Source organism: Rhinolophus hipposideros (assembly GCF_964194185.1).
Source record: "Rhinolophus hipposideros genome assembly, chromosome: 11".
Lineage (NCBI taxonomy): Eukaryota > Metazoa > Chordata > Mammalia > Chiroptera > Rhinolophidae > Rhinolophus > Rhinolophus hipposideros.
Genome location: NC_138057.1, coordinates 54,890,553 through 54,905,766, shown reverse-complemented (window position 1 = coordinate 54,905,766; position 15,214 = coordinate 54,890,553). Strand labels below are relative to the sequence as shown.

Below are 15,214 nucleotides of genomic sequence, written 5' to 3'. Positions count from 1 at the left end.
CCCAAAGAAAGGGCATCTCACCAAGCAGAGGCTTCCAGGAGGAAGCGAGCTGCCCTGGGCTTGACCAAGCACAAAGGGTGTGGACACGACTATGGTGACAGAAGCCACAAGTGGTCTAAGGAGGTGGGGGCCTGTTGCTGGGTGAGGGGAGCATAGGGTCTGGGGCAGGAGGGTCTGCCCCAGCTCACTCAGTGACTTGCTGTGTGCCCTGGGCAACTTCTGTCTCTTCTTTTCACTTCAGTTTCCTCACAAATAGAGGGCAGAGGGGAGCTGGACATAGAAGCCTCCAGCCTCCTGCCTGCACACAATCTGCCCTCCAGACACAAGACCACTCCGTGTTTCTGTGTACTCATTATTTAGTTTTATTGTGATTTCTTTTTAGTTTCTTTGTAAAGTGTTACTCGAAAAAACGCTTTCCTGGCCTGGCAGAGCACAAAGGTATGGGTTATCTCTCCATACCAAGGCTCAAAGTGTAGAGACGATGGATTTCTCTCCCATTTTACCAATGAGGGAACTGAGGCCCAAGGGGGCCATGACACCTGTCCCGAGAAAAATATTATTACCTTCCTGCTTGGTTTTTTTTCCAAATTGTGGTAAACTATACATAACACCAAGTTGACCATTTTAGCCGTTTTTTAAGTGTACAGTTCGGTAGTATTTAGTACATACACATTACTGTAAAGCCACCACCACCATCCATCTCCAGAACTTTTTCATCTTCCCAAACTGAAACTCTGTATCCATTAAAAATAACTCCCCATCACACCCAGCCCCTGGAAACCATTATTTTACTTTCTGTTCCTATGAATTTGACTACTCTAGGTGCCTTATTTAATGGAATCATGCAATATTTGTCCTTTTTTTATCTGCCTTATTTCACTTCCTGCTTGTTCTTTTTAAAAAAGTTTCAAGAACAACTGCATTCAAATAATTTTTCTAAGCTCGGGAAGGATCTGTTAAACATAATAATAATAATAATAATAATAATAATTTCACAATAAGATGACTACTCATGGAAAAAATAATCATGTTGGTTTTCTGCATGAACATGAATAAACCCTGAAAAATCCTCCTATTCTGTTTACGGGATTTATGAAGGTAATTTTTCTTTGCCCTCCACCTGGGAAACGGCCCCAGAGGCCATGCCAGGTGTTTCTGGAGCAGAGTCCTGGGGAGGAGATGGTGTGGAGGCCACAGGCATCTTATTTTGACCCTGCATCTGAGCAGGGTTCCCCTCATGCTTTCGCCTTCTCAGCATTGCTTTACTATTTTACAAAGAAGGGAGGTCCGGGGATGTGAGCCCCCTACCAGGGTTGGGGTGGGCTGCCGTCTGAGGGTCTGCACCTCCCCTGGCTTTCCAAAAGCTTCTGCTCCTGGAGCTTTGCCAGCCTCATGGCCAAGTGGTCCTGTAAAGGAGATTCCCTAGGATGGATAATATTCCTAAATGCACTGGTCCCAAACTGCCGACTTAAGATTCACAGGAGCCCGCCCTGGGTTCCACCCCTGAAATGAACCCTATTCCTGGGGCCTCCCCCACCCCCACCCCCAACCAGCACTTCTTCTATGGGTCTTCAAAAGAATTCCTCTTCCAGGAGCCTCCTGTTTCCTTCTCAGCACTTGGTACTATCTGTTTTCTGGTCCATCTCGAGTGAGGCTTCAAACTGAAACCTCTCTGCCCCTTTTTCCAGGCAGGGGGAAACTTCACATCCTTCAGGGTCTGGGGGCAGCCCTAAGCCATTGTCTGGGCAGTACCATGATAGGTTTAGGGACCACTTAGCAGGATCTCAGCCAGTGTGTATTTGTGGGTGGGGGCGGAAGACAGGCAAGAACTCAGTCCTGGGGCTACAGACCTTGGAAGACACGTTAGGACTTCATACGTGGAAGAGCTGGGGTATGAGAATAGGGTGTTGAGATGGGGAAACAGCTAGGCCCAAGTTGCCTGTGCCCCTGGAGTAAACTTCCAAAGGAGGCCAGCATTGTGCCTGTGGGATCAGGTGGCCTGGGGATGAGAGCTGGGGAAGCAGGCCTCCAGTGGGGGGGTATTAGGGATATCGCCTTTTGAAAGGGCCTCTGAAGAGAGGTGCCTGCAACAGCTCAGCTGCAGAGAGGTGGAAGGATTTGTGACAGCAGTGAGGAATTGGAAGTTCCCCTGAGCTGAGTACACTGGTCAATGTGATGTGTGACAGTAGCCCAGCCCTCATCCATCAGGCAAGGGAATGACCGCCATGTCCCCCGCTGGAGGACAAGAAAGGCACGTAATTAACTCCAGCTGAGTCGCTGCTGATGGAGGGCGGGCCACCTGAGTAATGAGTGTGCCTGCAGCCCTTGGCGGTGATGAGACCATCCATGCCTGCAATCACCCTTCATCTCCAAACAGGCCACAGACCTCTGGGGGAGCCATGGGGACAGCTCTGGCCCGTGTCCCAGGAAGTACTGTCGGATTTGGAGATGTGACTCCTCAGGGAAACAATGGAGTGGGCTGCCAGCCAGCACCTCACCGGCGTCCAGTTCAGTGATGGACTTGGCCCCGAGTCCCTTCCTGGCTTCTCCACCTCAGTTCCCGGTGGCCCAGGACTCACAGGGTCCTTGGAGGAAGCTAGGACTCCCCTTTCTCTCTGCAGTTTCCCTTCCTCTTGTTCTGAATCTGACCACTCCCTTCTGCCCCTCTTGCTGCCCTGCCTTTGGCTCCTACTGTTTCCCACCTGGGCCCCTGCACTGGTGTTGTCACCCATCCCCTTGCCCAGCGTGTCTTCCCTCTAATAACGTCCTTCAAGTGGCGGCCAAGGTTGTCCATCTCAGCCTGATGGTGTCATCACCGTCTCAGCTCTGATGATGTCATTATCAGATTTAAGCCCTTTTGAGAACTCCCCAGGGTGCAATAAGTACAGCAGTTTTCTGTTTGGGATGATGACAAAGTTCTGGAAATATGTGTAGACTGTGGTGATGGGTCCACAACATGGTGAGTGCACGTAATGCCACTGAATCGTATCCTTAAAAAATGGTTAAAATGGTTTAAAACAACCAAACAAAAACAAAAACTCCCCAGGGCCCCCAAATAAGGTGCAACCCCTTAAACTGGTGCTCAGGACCCACGAAAGGCTGCCCCAACCTCCCTTTCCAATCCCACTTCTCAGTTCTCCCTTTCACCCACCCCGATGTTCCACCCCAGAGAACCACTTGCTCTTCCCAAGACTGAACCCACTTTTCCTGTCTCCTCGTACAATTTCAGGATTAGAGTCTATTCCTTTCCTTGGTAAAATAATTCTTTCTACAATATCCTCCTGCAGGCTTCTGTAGGAAAGCTCACAGTGACAGGCAGCTCACTGCTTTACAAGGCAGTTTACCCACCTCTAGACAGCTCAGATTGTAAGAGACAGACCTAGGGTTTGGAGTGTGATGGAATGGTTTTAGTCCTGGCTTCCTACTAGTCCTGTGACCTTGAGCTTGTCAGGTAAGCTCCCTGAACTTCTATTTCCCCCTATGTTAAATGAGGGATAATAATGGTGTCCATCTCATAGGGTCCCTGTGAATATTCCATGAGATGCATTATGAATAGGAAATGAGATAATGCATGTAAAGATTCTAGCATAGTGCCTGGCACATAGGTCAGTATTAAGAAAATGTTAACTGATATGTTTAAGTTGAACTAAAATCTCGCCTGGAGCATAAACCAAACCACAGACTGTTCGGGCAGGACGGGATTTGAGAGATGAACTGTGGCAGTCATTTGTAGGTTACCTGCCACCTACACATAGCTGGCTTTATTCTCTCTTTGGTCTCGGTTTTCCTCCCATTCAGGAGGCCATGGAGGTGACCCATTTACTGCGTCCCATTGGCATCAAGCCTTAGAGCCCGTTAGTTAATGGGCCCCTGAGAGGTGAGCTCCACTGTGGACTCACATCCTTCCCAGGGGTGCTAGACCAGGGGTGCGGCCCATCCAGCCTCACACCTGGCCCATTGCCCCCATCTCCCAGCTGGCCCCTTTCCCCCCTCCATGAAGCCTCTTTCTCTCCACGGACTGCCAGAGGCATCTGTGTAAAGCAGTTTCCATCTTGGCACTCCCGATTAAAGCTCTGCAGTGACTCTTGCTGCCTGAAGAACAAAACCACACCTGCCTGATGTTCACGGTTCCCCAGGGTGCTGCTCAAGCCAGTCTGACCCCAGCCATCCGTCCTCCTGCCACACCCTTTCTCCACCCTGCGCTCCTGCCACGCAGCGGTACTCCGTTCCTCCTGCACGCCCTGCACGTTCCACGTCTGAGCCGGTGCTCGTGCTGGCCTCTCAGCCTGGCATGCCCTCCTGCCACCTCCTCTCTTCCTCATCTTTCAAGGCTCAGCTCCCGTGTCACCTTCTCCAGGAAGCCTTGGCAGAATATCTCAGTGTGATTTGAACATTCCTTCCTGTTTGCATGACTGTGTCTCTACCATAGTTCCCACTTTTATCTTGCCTTGTGTTCTACTTTTTCTTTCAGTCTTCTCTTCCCCCCATAAAATGGTAGATCCCTGGTGGCCGAGACCATACCTAAACGTCCCTGTGTCCCCAGCACCTACCTCTGGATCTGGCTTTGGGTCACCCCTGTGAGTGTTAGTGGAATGAACAGGAGTTCTGTAACTCCTAATCCAAACCTCCGTGACACCTGGTACCATGTTTCACTAAATTATTTCTATATCTTTTATCTCCTCTGGATGGTAAGTCCCCTGAGGGCAGGGACCATGTCTCACCCATCTGACACCCCTGTACCTAGCCCAGGCCCTCAGCAAATGTTGAACCAGTGCGCCTCTCTGAACGATGCAGATACATGAGTAGAAAGGAATGGAGATTGCTGGGTGACATGTAGCGACAGTGCTGTCCCTGCTCAGCAGGTGACTGGGACCCCATCCCTAGGGAAAGGGCTGGCAACTTGAAATATTTGTGCAAACCTGAGGGAAAGAGCATCCCACCTCCACAGGCAGCACTCAATGCGATTTATGTTTGTGACCCTGACTTTTAAAAATGTCACACCTGCATGTGCAGGGGGATTTATTGACAGCTCATTAGGAAACGCAGTTTGTATCTACCAGTCTTGGAAAAACATTTTGTAAATTGGGTAATTGGGTTTACTGGTGCAGAGCAGAGATGTGTGGTATGGCTCCATCATCCTCAAATAACATAGTCTGCAGCCAGCCAAGAATTCCGCGTGACAGCTCAGGGAGAAAACAGAAATGCCAGTTTTTCTCAGTATCCAGGATGGACAGTCTGGCTCTCTGGAGACTTTTAGAAGCAGATGGTCTGTCCATCACCCTGGGGAAAGGGTGTGAAAAACTCAAGATGGCTGAAGTTAATAAGCTCTTTGGGACCGAAATGCGGATATGACTACTTTTATTTTAGGCTGTATCCACCAGCAGGGGCCGTATCTGCCAGGCAGCAGTAATTTCGTCCAGCCAGTATGTATTAAACACCTGTCTGGAGCCAAGCCCTTTGCTGAGCATGGGGACAGAGGAAACAAAGACAGCCCAGTGCAGCAAATCTGAGTTATATCTGTCTATGTCCCTTAACTTCTGCTTTGACGTCACTGTCCTAAATGATAGGGGAAAAAATTTTACACGTATAGCATACTTTCTACCTTTCCCCATAATCTTTTTTGTCTCTCTTTAAACTCTTTTCACCTTTCTCTAATAGTTTCCCAAGTGTTTTGATTTCTTATATTTCAAAAGTGTTACAGCAGGTAATTAAGAATGTTTTTTACTCCACGCCGTCTAATTGCAGTGACAAACACCCCTATATTCCAGTGCTTTCATATATTAAGGTTATTTCTTGCTCATGTGATAGTCAAGTGCGGGTCAGCGGGGTGTGTGGCTGGGTCCTCTGGGAAGCAGATACTCAGACAGAGTGAGAGGCGCCCTGGGAGGAATGTCTGTGAAAAAAAGGGATCAGAGGAAGTCAGAGCAAGTCTTCAGACTGTGGGGTGGATGTGACCTCTGTGAAAGGATCGGGGGAAGGAAGGAGGCCTGGGTAGGAAGAAACTCTGGCCGTGATGCATTTCCCAGGAAGTCTCAGCCAGACCAAAGGGGCTCAAAGATTCCTAATGGGCGAGTCTTGCGCTGGACGGAAATGGTGAGCACCTATGCCACAGCCGCACTGGGTCAAGGGTTGGGGTTGCCTGGGAAGAGGGAGGCATAGCCCAAAGGCACTGCTCTCCTGAGGCTGTCAGCTCGTGAGGCTGCTCTCCTCGCACACAGTTTCTCTTGAAGCGGTGGTACCCCCTCCGTGACAGCTACAGGGATTCAGGGTTGGGGAGCTCCACTGCTTCTAGGTCCTTGGAGTTTCCCCACTCACACTGTGGATGGAAAAGAGAGCACGGAGCACATGGAATGGTTTTATAGGCCAGTTGTGGCCGGACTGCACATCACCTTTGCTGGCATTCCATGGTTCAGAACTCAGAGGTCACGCCTCGTTGCAAGGGAGGCTGGGAAATGTAGTCTCTCTGTGGGCCTGGGAAGAAGAACACAACACACAGATATTACAGCGTGGTCTCTGGAGCCTGACTCCCTGGATCTGAATCCCAGTTGTGCCCCTTACTCAAATTACTCACCTTTCTGACCCTCAGTTTCTTCATCTATTAAAATATGGATAATAATAGGACATGCTTCATAGAATTGTTGTGAAGTTTGAGTTAGTATATAGATATAAATAAATCAGAATAGTGCCTGGCCCAAATAAATGCTATGTAAGGGGTTACTATGTTATCATTACTACTCTTATTTCCAAATTTAATTTGTCAGTAAACATTTCTTGAGTATCTACTCTTTTCAAGGAATTTGTGTATGTCACAGGGGCTTGCTTGTTTCTCCTAGTACTTAGTAGATGCTTAGAAAATGTTTTAATTAGGGACTTTCAATGGAAGAACTACAGTATGAGTTTAATTTAGGTGGCCATGGTGCTGGGCTAATTTTTAAGATAAAATTAGCAATAATAAATGTAAAATCTTGTTCTTTGACTCAGAAAGTCAACCACAGAAGAACACAAAGAGGGAGACAAATGGTTGAGAACACATCCTGGGTGTGAAAAGCCTACCAGTTTAAAAATGGCTCTCTGTCTTTATAAAAGCAATATGTGCTTTAAAGAAATTTCAAGTAAAACAACTAGGTACAAAGAAGAGAGTGGAAAAAAATCCCTCAAAATCTCATCATCTTTAACATTCGATGACTCTTATTCCAGATATTTTCTATGCATATAAGTAGAGAAATGGACAGAAATAATTTTGTAAAATGAGGCCATTACTACATGCTATTTAAAATTGATCTTAAATTTTATTTATTTGAATGTAACAGAAGAAAATAAGGAAAAGTAAAGCAGAAGGAATTGCTCAACATTCAGCAATTTTGCCTTCACTACAGAAAATATTTGTTTCTGAACTATCTAAGGGTAATAAAAGATTATGAAAAGCAGTGGGGTTAGAGTCCTGGCTTTTAAACTCCAGTTTTCAATTTTAGATGGTATCGATTAAAGCCCTTCTGTGGAAGAAGAGGAAATTAGCCATTTTACAACTCATTTTCCCTCCTCCACCTTGTGGATTTTATGTTACATTATCTTCACATTGCTGGTTGTTTCATGTTAAACGGGTCCAGCAGTCACAATCACTCCTTTTCATCACAAGCCCTCCATTCCTGAGATCTACATTTAGATTCATCTTTTGGCTGGCTAGATTTTACCATAAAGTAGTTTCTTTCTTTTTTTTTTTCCTTCCCAAGAAAGGTTCATAGGTGTTTTGTTACTAAGATTATGCTTGTTGATTTAGCAGTTTTTACTGACAGGAAGCTCTGTGAGTGCGGAATAGAAGGAGTGCAGTCTGAGGCTGCATTAATAGAAGTCTATGCTCAGAATGTGTGTGTCGGGGGGGAATTGATGGGGGGTGATCATTTCATTCAGTTTCGCATTGTGGCTAGATGTGCTCTGAACAAATCAATGAGGGAAAGACAAGCAACCCAGTAGAAAAATGGGCAAAGTCACCAGTGCAAAAGAGAAAACAGAAACAGGCTATAAACATATGAGAAGATGGCTCATTCTTTTTAATAACCAAGGGCACAGAAATTGAAATGATGTGTTATTAATAAATACCAGATTGGCAAAAATTAAAGTTGGTTAGGATGTGGAATCTCTTAAACACTGCTGGTGGAAGTGTAAATGGAGAAAACCACTTTGAGAAAGTGTGGGAAACTCTGCGCTTCAATGATTCCATTTCCTGGCTTAGGCTCCAGAGAAGCTCTGAATATGCGTGCTGGGAGACACGTACAGAAATGGTCAACTGTCTTGCTCACAGCAGCAACCCAGCAAAACACTGGAAACTACCCAAGTGTCCATCAGCAGGGGAATGAACAAAACAAAAACTGTGGCATATTCATACGATGGAATACTACACAGGTATGAACATGAATGAATTACAGTTATATCCAGCAACAAAAATCTCCCAAACATAATATGAAGCCATAAAGGCAACTTTCAGGCAAACATATAGCATGAGTCCACTTATACATACATTTAAAAACAAGTGAAATGAAGTGATATAGTGTTTAGGAAACATATACATGTAATAAACCAGTAAAGAGAAGCAAGAAAGGATAAACACAAAATTGAGACTAGGGTCCCCTCCTTGGTTGAAAGAGGGGTATTTGCAGGGTGGGCACACAGGGGCTTCAATGTAAGCTGGGTGTTGGGTATCCTGTATATTCATATTACTATTTTTCATACCTTATATAAGTTATAGGTATATGGAGGACTGTTTTATATGAGTGAAATAGTTAATATAAAACAGTACTCTGCCTGGGATTGAATCCTTCCCATTTACGTGACCTTGCACAAGTTATTTAACTTCTCTGAACCTCAGTTTCCTTATCTGTAAAATGGAAATAATAATAATGCCCACTATATGATAATGTTGTGAAGCATGAATAGGATAATTTACGTGAAGCTCCGGGTACCGTGACTAACACATAGTGAGTGCACAATGCATGTTGGTTAATGTAACTTTTCTGTATGGGGCAGATAGAGGTATTTGTGGCTATGTCACAGAAATATCTGTTCTCTGGCGCCTTTCCAGAGAATGGCCCGCAGATGAGAAGGGTGTGAAGCTATATCATATGGGGATGATTGGAAGGGTTAAGGGTAGTTTAGTCTGGAGACATCTCTTGAAGTCAGGCTGGCTGAGTTCAGGTATCTGAAGGTCTTTCATGAGAATGGAGGATGGTAAGTGTTTTATGAGGTTCTAGACCAAGTATGGGCAAACTGTGGCCCATAGCTCAAATTTGCTGCCTGTTTTTGTAAAAAAAATTTTATTGGAATGCAGCCATACTTATTCATTTATGTATAAACGAATGGATACCTTTGTGCTAAAAAGGGTTGAGAAGTTGCAAGAGACCATATGGCTCACAAAAGCCTAAAATATTTACTGTCTGGCCCTTTAGGGGAAAAGTTTGCTGAACTCTGCTCTAGAATGAGAATTTGGAATGGGGAATGTAAAAGGAAGGGCGATTTCAAGACCCACACAAGAACTTTCTCACACTTGGCAGAGCTCGCCAATGATGAATTAGTGAGGGAGTGAGACACCTGCCCCGGGAGGGATGTGAGCAGATGCTGACTGCTCCTGGAGCGAGATGCATGGAGGGGCCATTGTGTCGCGGGCAGGTTGGACACTTTAGCTTTTCAATTCTCCTTCAATTCTGAAATTCTGCACGGAGTGATTCCCAGTTTCAAACTGGTTGTTATTAACTTGGACATTTTCTTGGCATTTTTACATCTTTAACTCTCAGCAACATTTTCTTTGAAATTTTTAAGTCAAAAAAGTATTTTTACTCCTTAAAAATGGGATTTAAATGAAAATGGATTTTATTCTAGAGTCCCACTTTTTCATTTTAAAAAATTGATTTTCATAGCCTTTGGATCTATTCCCATTCATTGGTGCCGAATTTTGAGAGCCTATATGTGCCAGTTGTGATTTCTCTGTCTCTGGCCAGGAAAGGGGAAGCCGCTGGGAGTGAGACAAGGGAGGGAGCTTGGAGGTAGTGACTGTGAGCTTAAATGTGAAGTCAGTGAAAGAAAAAGAGGAAAAATGCTGGACAGAAGAAGGGAAGTAGGGGAAGCAACAGTAATGGAGGGCCTACTGTGTGCCAGAGCCCGTGTCCAGTGGCAAAACTGTAGGCAAAACAGAGACTGTGGCAGGTCATTAAGCTTTGAACTATTGCGTGGCAATATGAACCGTGACGGAATTACCTCCTTGTCTGCAAGTCAGTTATGGCGATGCCATACCCTCTAGAGTGAGTAGGGGGGAGTTTCTAGTGGGGGTGGTGAGAGAAAATGAGGACATGATAAAGCTCATAGCTTTCTTCCAGGACGCAAGAACCTCCTGATGGGGGCTCCAAGAGCAATTCATCAAAAGCCAAATCACTCCAAGACAACTTGCCATAAATATTTCTCAGAATGATGGTTTTGCCCAGTGAGCTCACTAAGCGCCATCGGACAGACACCTTACGTGTAGATAGAAACGCTTTGGCATTTCTCTGGCTCAGGCAGGTGTTGGTCCACAAGAAGGGGATGATAATCAAAATGCATTAGAGGAACATCTCCAAGTGTAGCATTTAGGAAGGACTGAACTATGAAGTATGGGTGACATGGACTTCCTCCTGAGCTGGAAGCACAGATCCTTGTGAAATGTCTGCAAGGAATCCCTTGGGAAACTCCAACTTCGACAACTTCCCCAGTGATTTGGGGAATTGATCAGCAGGCAAACTGATGTGCGGTGGATTAACTTTCAGTGAATGGTGGCCTGTCTTGTGTATGCTTACGTGACGGGCTCAGACTTGCCTGCGTGATGCTCACCTGCCCTTCCTGAGGCTAAATACGAAAATCACACACAGGCAAGAACCTCTGGGGTCGTCCCCTTCATGGTTTTCATTTTTTGGTACCAGCAAGGAAATCCTCCTTCAAATTAAGTATCCTGTGGAAGCTTGATGCTGTATACAGAATAGATACAAGGAGAGTTGCTGGTTGCCGTGAAGGTGAGGAAGCCAGAGACCCTCTCATTGGCCCCCAAATGTCTCTTCTGAATCCTAGGGACTGAGTTTGAAATCCCCCATACTGGTCCACCGACAAAGACTGAGCTTTGGTCAGCTGGGAAGTCCATCTATTTGGGACACTAATCATGTCAGGTAAGAAGATACAGTGTTAGAAATGAGCATAAGGGAGATAGCACTGAAAATGGGGCAGATCTGTCCATGTGATTTTAATTTTGTTATTCACAGCAAAAGTGCTCTCCAGGGGAGCCGAGGAAGCGTGCCTGGTGCCTCGCAGGTTGTTTCCCAGGCCTCAGGTCAGGAGTGCTGATCGGGAGGAGGCCTGGGCTTACAGCCTTATCCTGAGGAGAATGGTCCTTTCTAGAACACTGCCAGCTTGAGCCTTCCCTTCGCCCACTGAGCTGCGTCTCTAGATTATGGAGAAAACTCTGAACTGGGAATCCTGAAATCCCTCCCCTGATCCTGAAAGGACAGTGGACAAGTCCCTTCACCTCTTGAGTACTCAGTGTCTGCATCTGAAAATGAGGGTACAGGGCCGGCTAGATTAGCAATGGCCACCCCCGTTTGGATTTCACACCCCAGCAAAGGTTAAAGGAACGGGGTGGGTGGAGGCATGGAACAGAAACTTACATAGGGTGGAAAACCTTTTATTTTGCCATGTTAGGACATTAAAAACAAAACCCTCTTACTACCTATAATTTTATTAATATAACAGAAAAACATCTCAACACCATACCACCCACAAAGGATCTTTAAGGATAGTTTTTTATATGGAACACATTTAACTTGAGGGAAGATCTCACTATAGTATTCTTATTTTTCTCATTTTACTTGCTGTATTAGTTTTCCATTGCTGCTGTAACAGATGACCACAAATCTAGTGGTTTAAACCACACAACCACATATTATTGTTTCACCGTCCATTGGCCAGAAGTCCAGGCACTATGTGACCCCGCTAGGTCCTGTGCTTGGGGCTTTATGAGGTCACTGTCAAGGTCAGCCGGGCGAGGTTCTTATCTGGAAGCTCAACTCATTCAGGTTGCTGGCAAAATTCGGTTTCTTGCGATGGTAGGATTGAGGTTCTCATTTCTTTGGCACATGGAATTGATCCCATGCTTTGAATCTCTGATTTCTCCTCTGCTAGCTTGTGTGATTACATCGGGCCACCTTTCAAGTCAGCTGATTTGTAACCTTAATTACATCTTCAAAGTCCCTTTTGCCATGTAACATAACGTATTCATTAGAGTAAGACCAAGAGGCAAAGTTCGTGGGGGCCCTCACACCCACCCTGGTGAAAACTGAGTCCAAGAAACATTTTTGAGCATTGGAAGATTCTTCTCACTCAAATACTGGTTGTCAAATATTCTCAGGTTTTTGAGTTGACATATTCAGAAGTTGTCTGTTTGTGAGAAGCCAGAATGTCATTATTAATACAGACTCTTGCACAGAGTAGGTACTGGGGAAATGTTTGCTGAGCAAACAAGTGTTAAGTTCATTGTTGCTAATATTATTTTAATGCAACTTTGATTATGAATCTTGTGGCTCTGTGTTCTCATTGTCATTAGCTACAGATTAGAAAACAAGTTGAAATCATTACCAGAATGTATTAAAATGGAAAATGATTCAGTAAATCATGGTAGAAACAATTAAAACATGAACCGCTCTGTTATATCTGCTTGTGCTCCGCTGAGGGTGGGAAGGATTGTTTTCCATCAAGGAACGGGGACAATTAAGAGAGAACCCCAAGAAGCAATAAGAACTTAATCTTTCTTCTCTTGCTTCCTCCCTTTCTTCTTCCTCCCCTCCCTTTCCATCTTTCACTCCTGTTCTTTTTCTCTCTTTCTTCCCTGGCAAAACAATTAACTTGCCCAATTTTAAATTTCAATTTAAATATTGAATTCTTTCCTGAAGTTTTGCAGGCTACAATCCAAACTCCCTAGCCTGTCATTCAGATCCCTCCTTTGTCTTAGCCCAGGCCACTTTGCCCTCATCACTCAGTTTCAAGTGCCCCACCCCCAGATCCCCCATTGTTTCCCCCCCCACCCCCATGCTGCCCATAGCCTGGATCTGCCTCTCTCCCAGCACTGAGCACTGTCCACCATGTGACATGGCCACCCATGCCCCTGTCTCACTGCCTCTACTAGACAGTGAGCTCCCTGAGGCCAGGAACTGCGTTGGACTCATTTTTCTATCCTTAATGGGCACCCACCATGGGTCGCAGTGCAAAATCTCTCAAATAAGTGAGGAAGGAGCAAGAAATACTAACTCACTCTGATCCAATATTATAATCACTTCAGAGGAAGGGAGAGGGAACAGAAAGAAAAAGGAGGACAGAGAACTAAAAGGAAGGCAACAATAAGGAGAGAGATGTGGAAGTAGAAAAAGAGGGGAGAAAGAAGGTACTGGGAGAACATCAGCGCGCTCCGGGCATCCAACAAATTCTTACCGAATCCTCACTAAGGCTCCTAGCTAAGCTCTGGCGAGACAGACAGCAGTGCAAACAATAAAATCCTTGCCCTCAGGGGCCTTGCATTCTAGTTGAGAGGTCAGCCAATATACAGGCAAACAAAACACAGACAAGATGATTTCAGGTAATTTTAGGTACTATGTTAGGGCAGTAAATAGGGTGGCCTATTAGAGAGTGACTGGAGATGGGACCGTTTTGGGAAGAGGAGACAGTGCCCACTTCACTGAGGAGGTAACAGCTCTGCTGAGACCTGAATGATGAGAAGCAGTGAGCCATGTTGAAAATCAAGTGAATCTTATTCCTGGCAGAGAAAACAGCAAGTACAAAGGACCAGGGGCAGAAAGGAAATTGCTTTTGATTTCAAGGAACAGAAAGGAGGCGGGGGAGCTGTACTTGGCGAACAAGGGGGAGAGGCAGGGCTAGCTAGCCCTGGTGACTTCTGGTATCCATTATAACAAGGAGGGGTAAGAATATCATACCAAACTTGTAAATAATACAAAGCAGTTATCATATAGCCAGATAGCCAAACACTCAGAGCACTTTCTAAGAGCCGTGCAGTCATTGAACTAGGGGAATTTAAAGCCCAGACATCTCACACTTCTCTGAAACTGATTAAGATATGCTGGTTTTCAATTATTTTCTTTTTTGTCTTCAAAGGTTATAGTTTTATTGCCCTGTAGGACATTAAGCAGGTTTGTATCTAATTTAGCAATCTTATTTTTCCATTCACTATTAAAATTCCTAGCTCTCCAATTTTCTTTTGAATCCACTTTGTCACCCTGCAGATCCCCTTATTCATGAGTTAAATATAACAAAGACATGTACCCACTGTCGATTTTCATGAGAATGATGCGTTTAACCTTTTGAGAATTACATTCTGATAGGAGTTTGGGTTTTAAGTGCATGGAAAGCAGGAGAGTGAGAAGGACTAATTTATGTTTTCCAAAAGCCCCTCAGACTGCTAGTTGTCAAATGGGCTTAATTGGGGCCCAGCGGGAACGAGAAGCCCAGGTAGGACCTGGAGCCTCTGTCCAGGGGAGAGATGCCGAGGCTTGAAGAGAGAGGTGGGAAGTGAGCGGTAACTGATATCGGACATCCACGGACATTTGTCCTTGTTCATTTCCATGGTGGACCACCAGGATCTGTTGTGGTGACCCATTTTCCTCTCTAGTATGTGAGCTCCTTGGCAGCGGGCTGTGTCCAACTTCTGTTTCTTCAGCATCCAGCCCCAGACTGAACAGAGAGCAGTGCTTGCCATGTGTTTGCTGAATGAATTCTTCTCTTTAGAGTCACCTCTGTCTCCATCTCCTCCTCCTTTTTATATTATTGTGATAAAATATGCATACCATAAAATATGCCACCTTAACCATGTTTAAATGTACAGGTCGGTGGCATTAAGTGCATTCACAGTGCTGTGCCGCCATCACCACCATCCATGTCCAGAATGTTTCCATCACCCAATAAACACTAACTCCCCTTGCCCCCTCTTCCAGCCCCTGGCAACCACCATTCTGTTTTCTGTCTCCATCAATTTGACCGCTCTAAGTACCTCATATAAGTGGAATTGCAATGTTCGCCCTTTTGCGAACTGGCATTTTGCGTCTGGCTTATTTCACTTAGCATATATGTCTTCTAGGTTCATCCACGTTGTAACATATATCCTAGTTTCCTTAATTTTTAAGGCTATATAATAGCCGACTGC

General features: G+C 45.3%; 1 protein-coding gene across 1 annotated transcript in view; it reads left to right on the top strand.

The window, feature by feature from the left end:
- GABBR2 (gamma-aminobutyric acid type B receptor subunit 2) overlaps positions 1-15,214 on the top strand; it is a 335,814-nt gene that overhangs the window by 95,315 nt on the left and 225,285 nt on the right. The gene's annotated exons all lie outside the window — the stretch shown is intronic.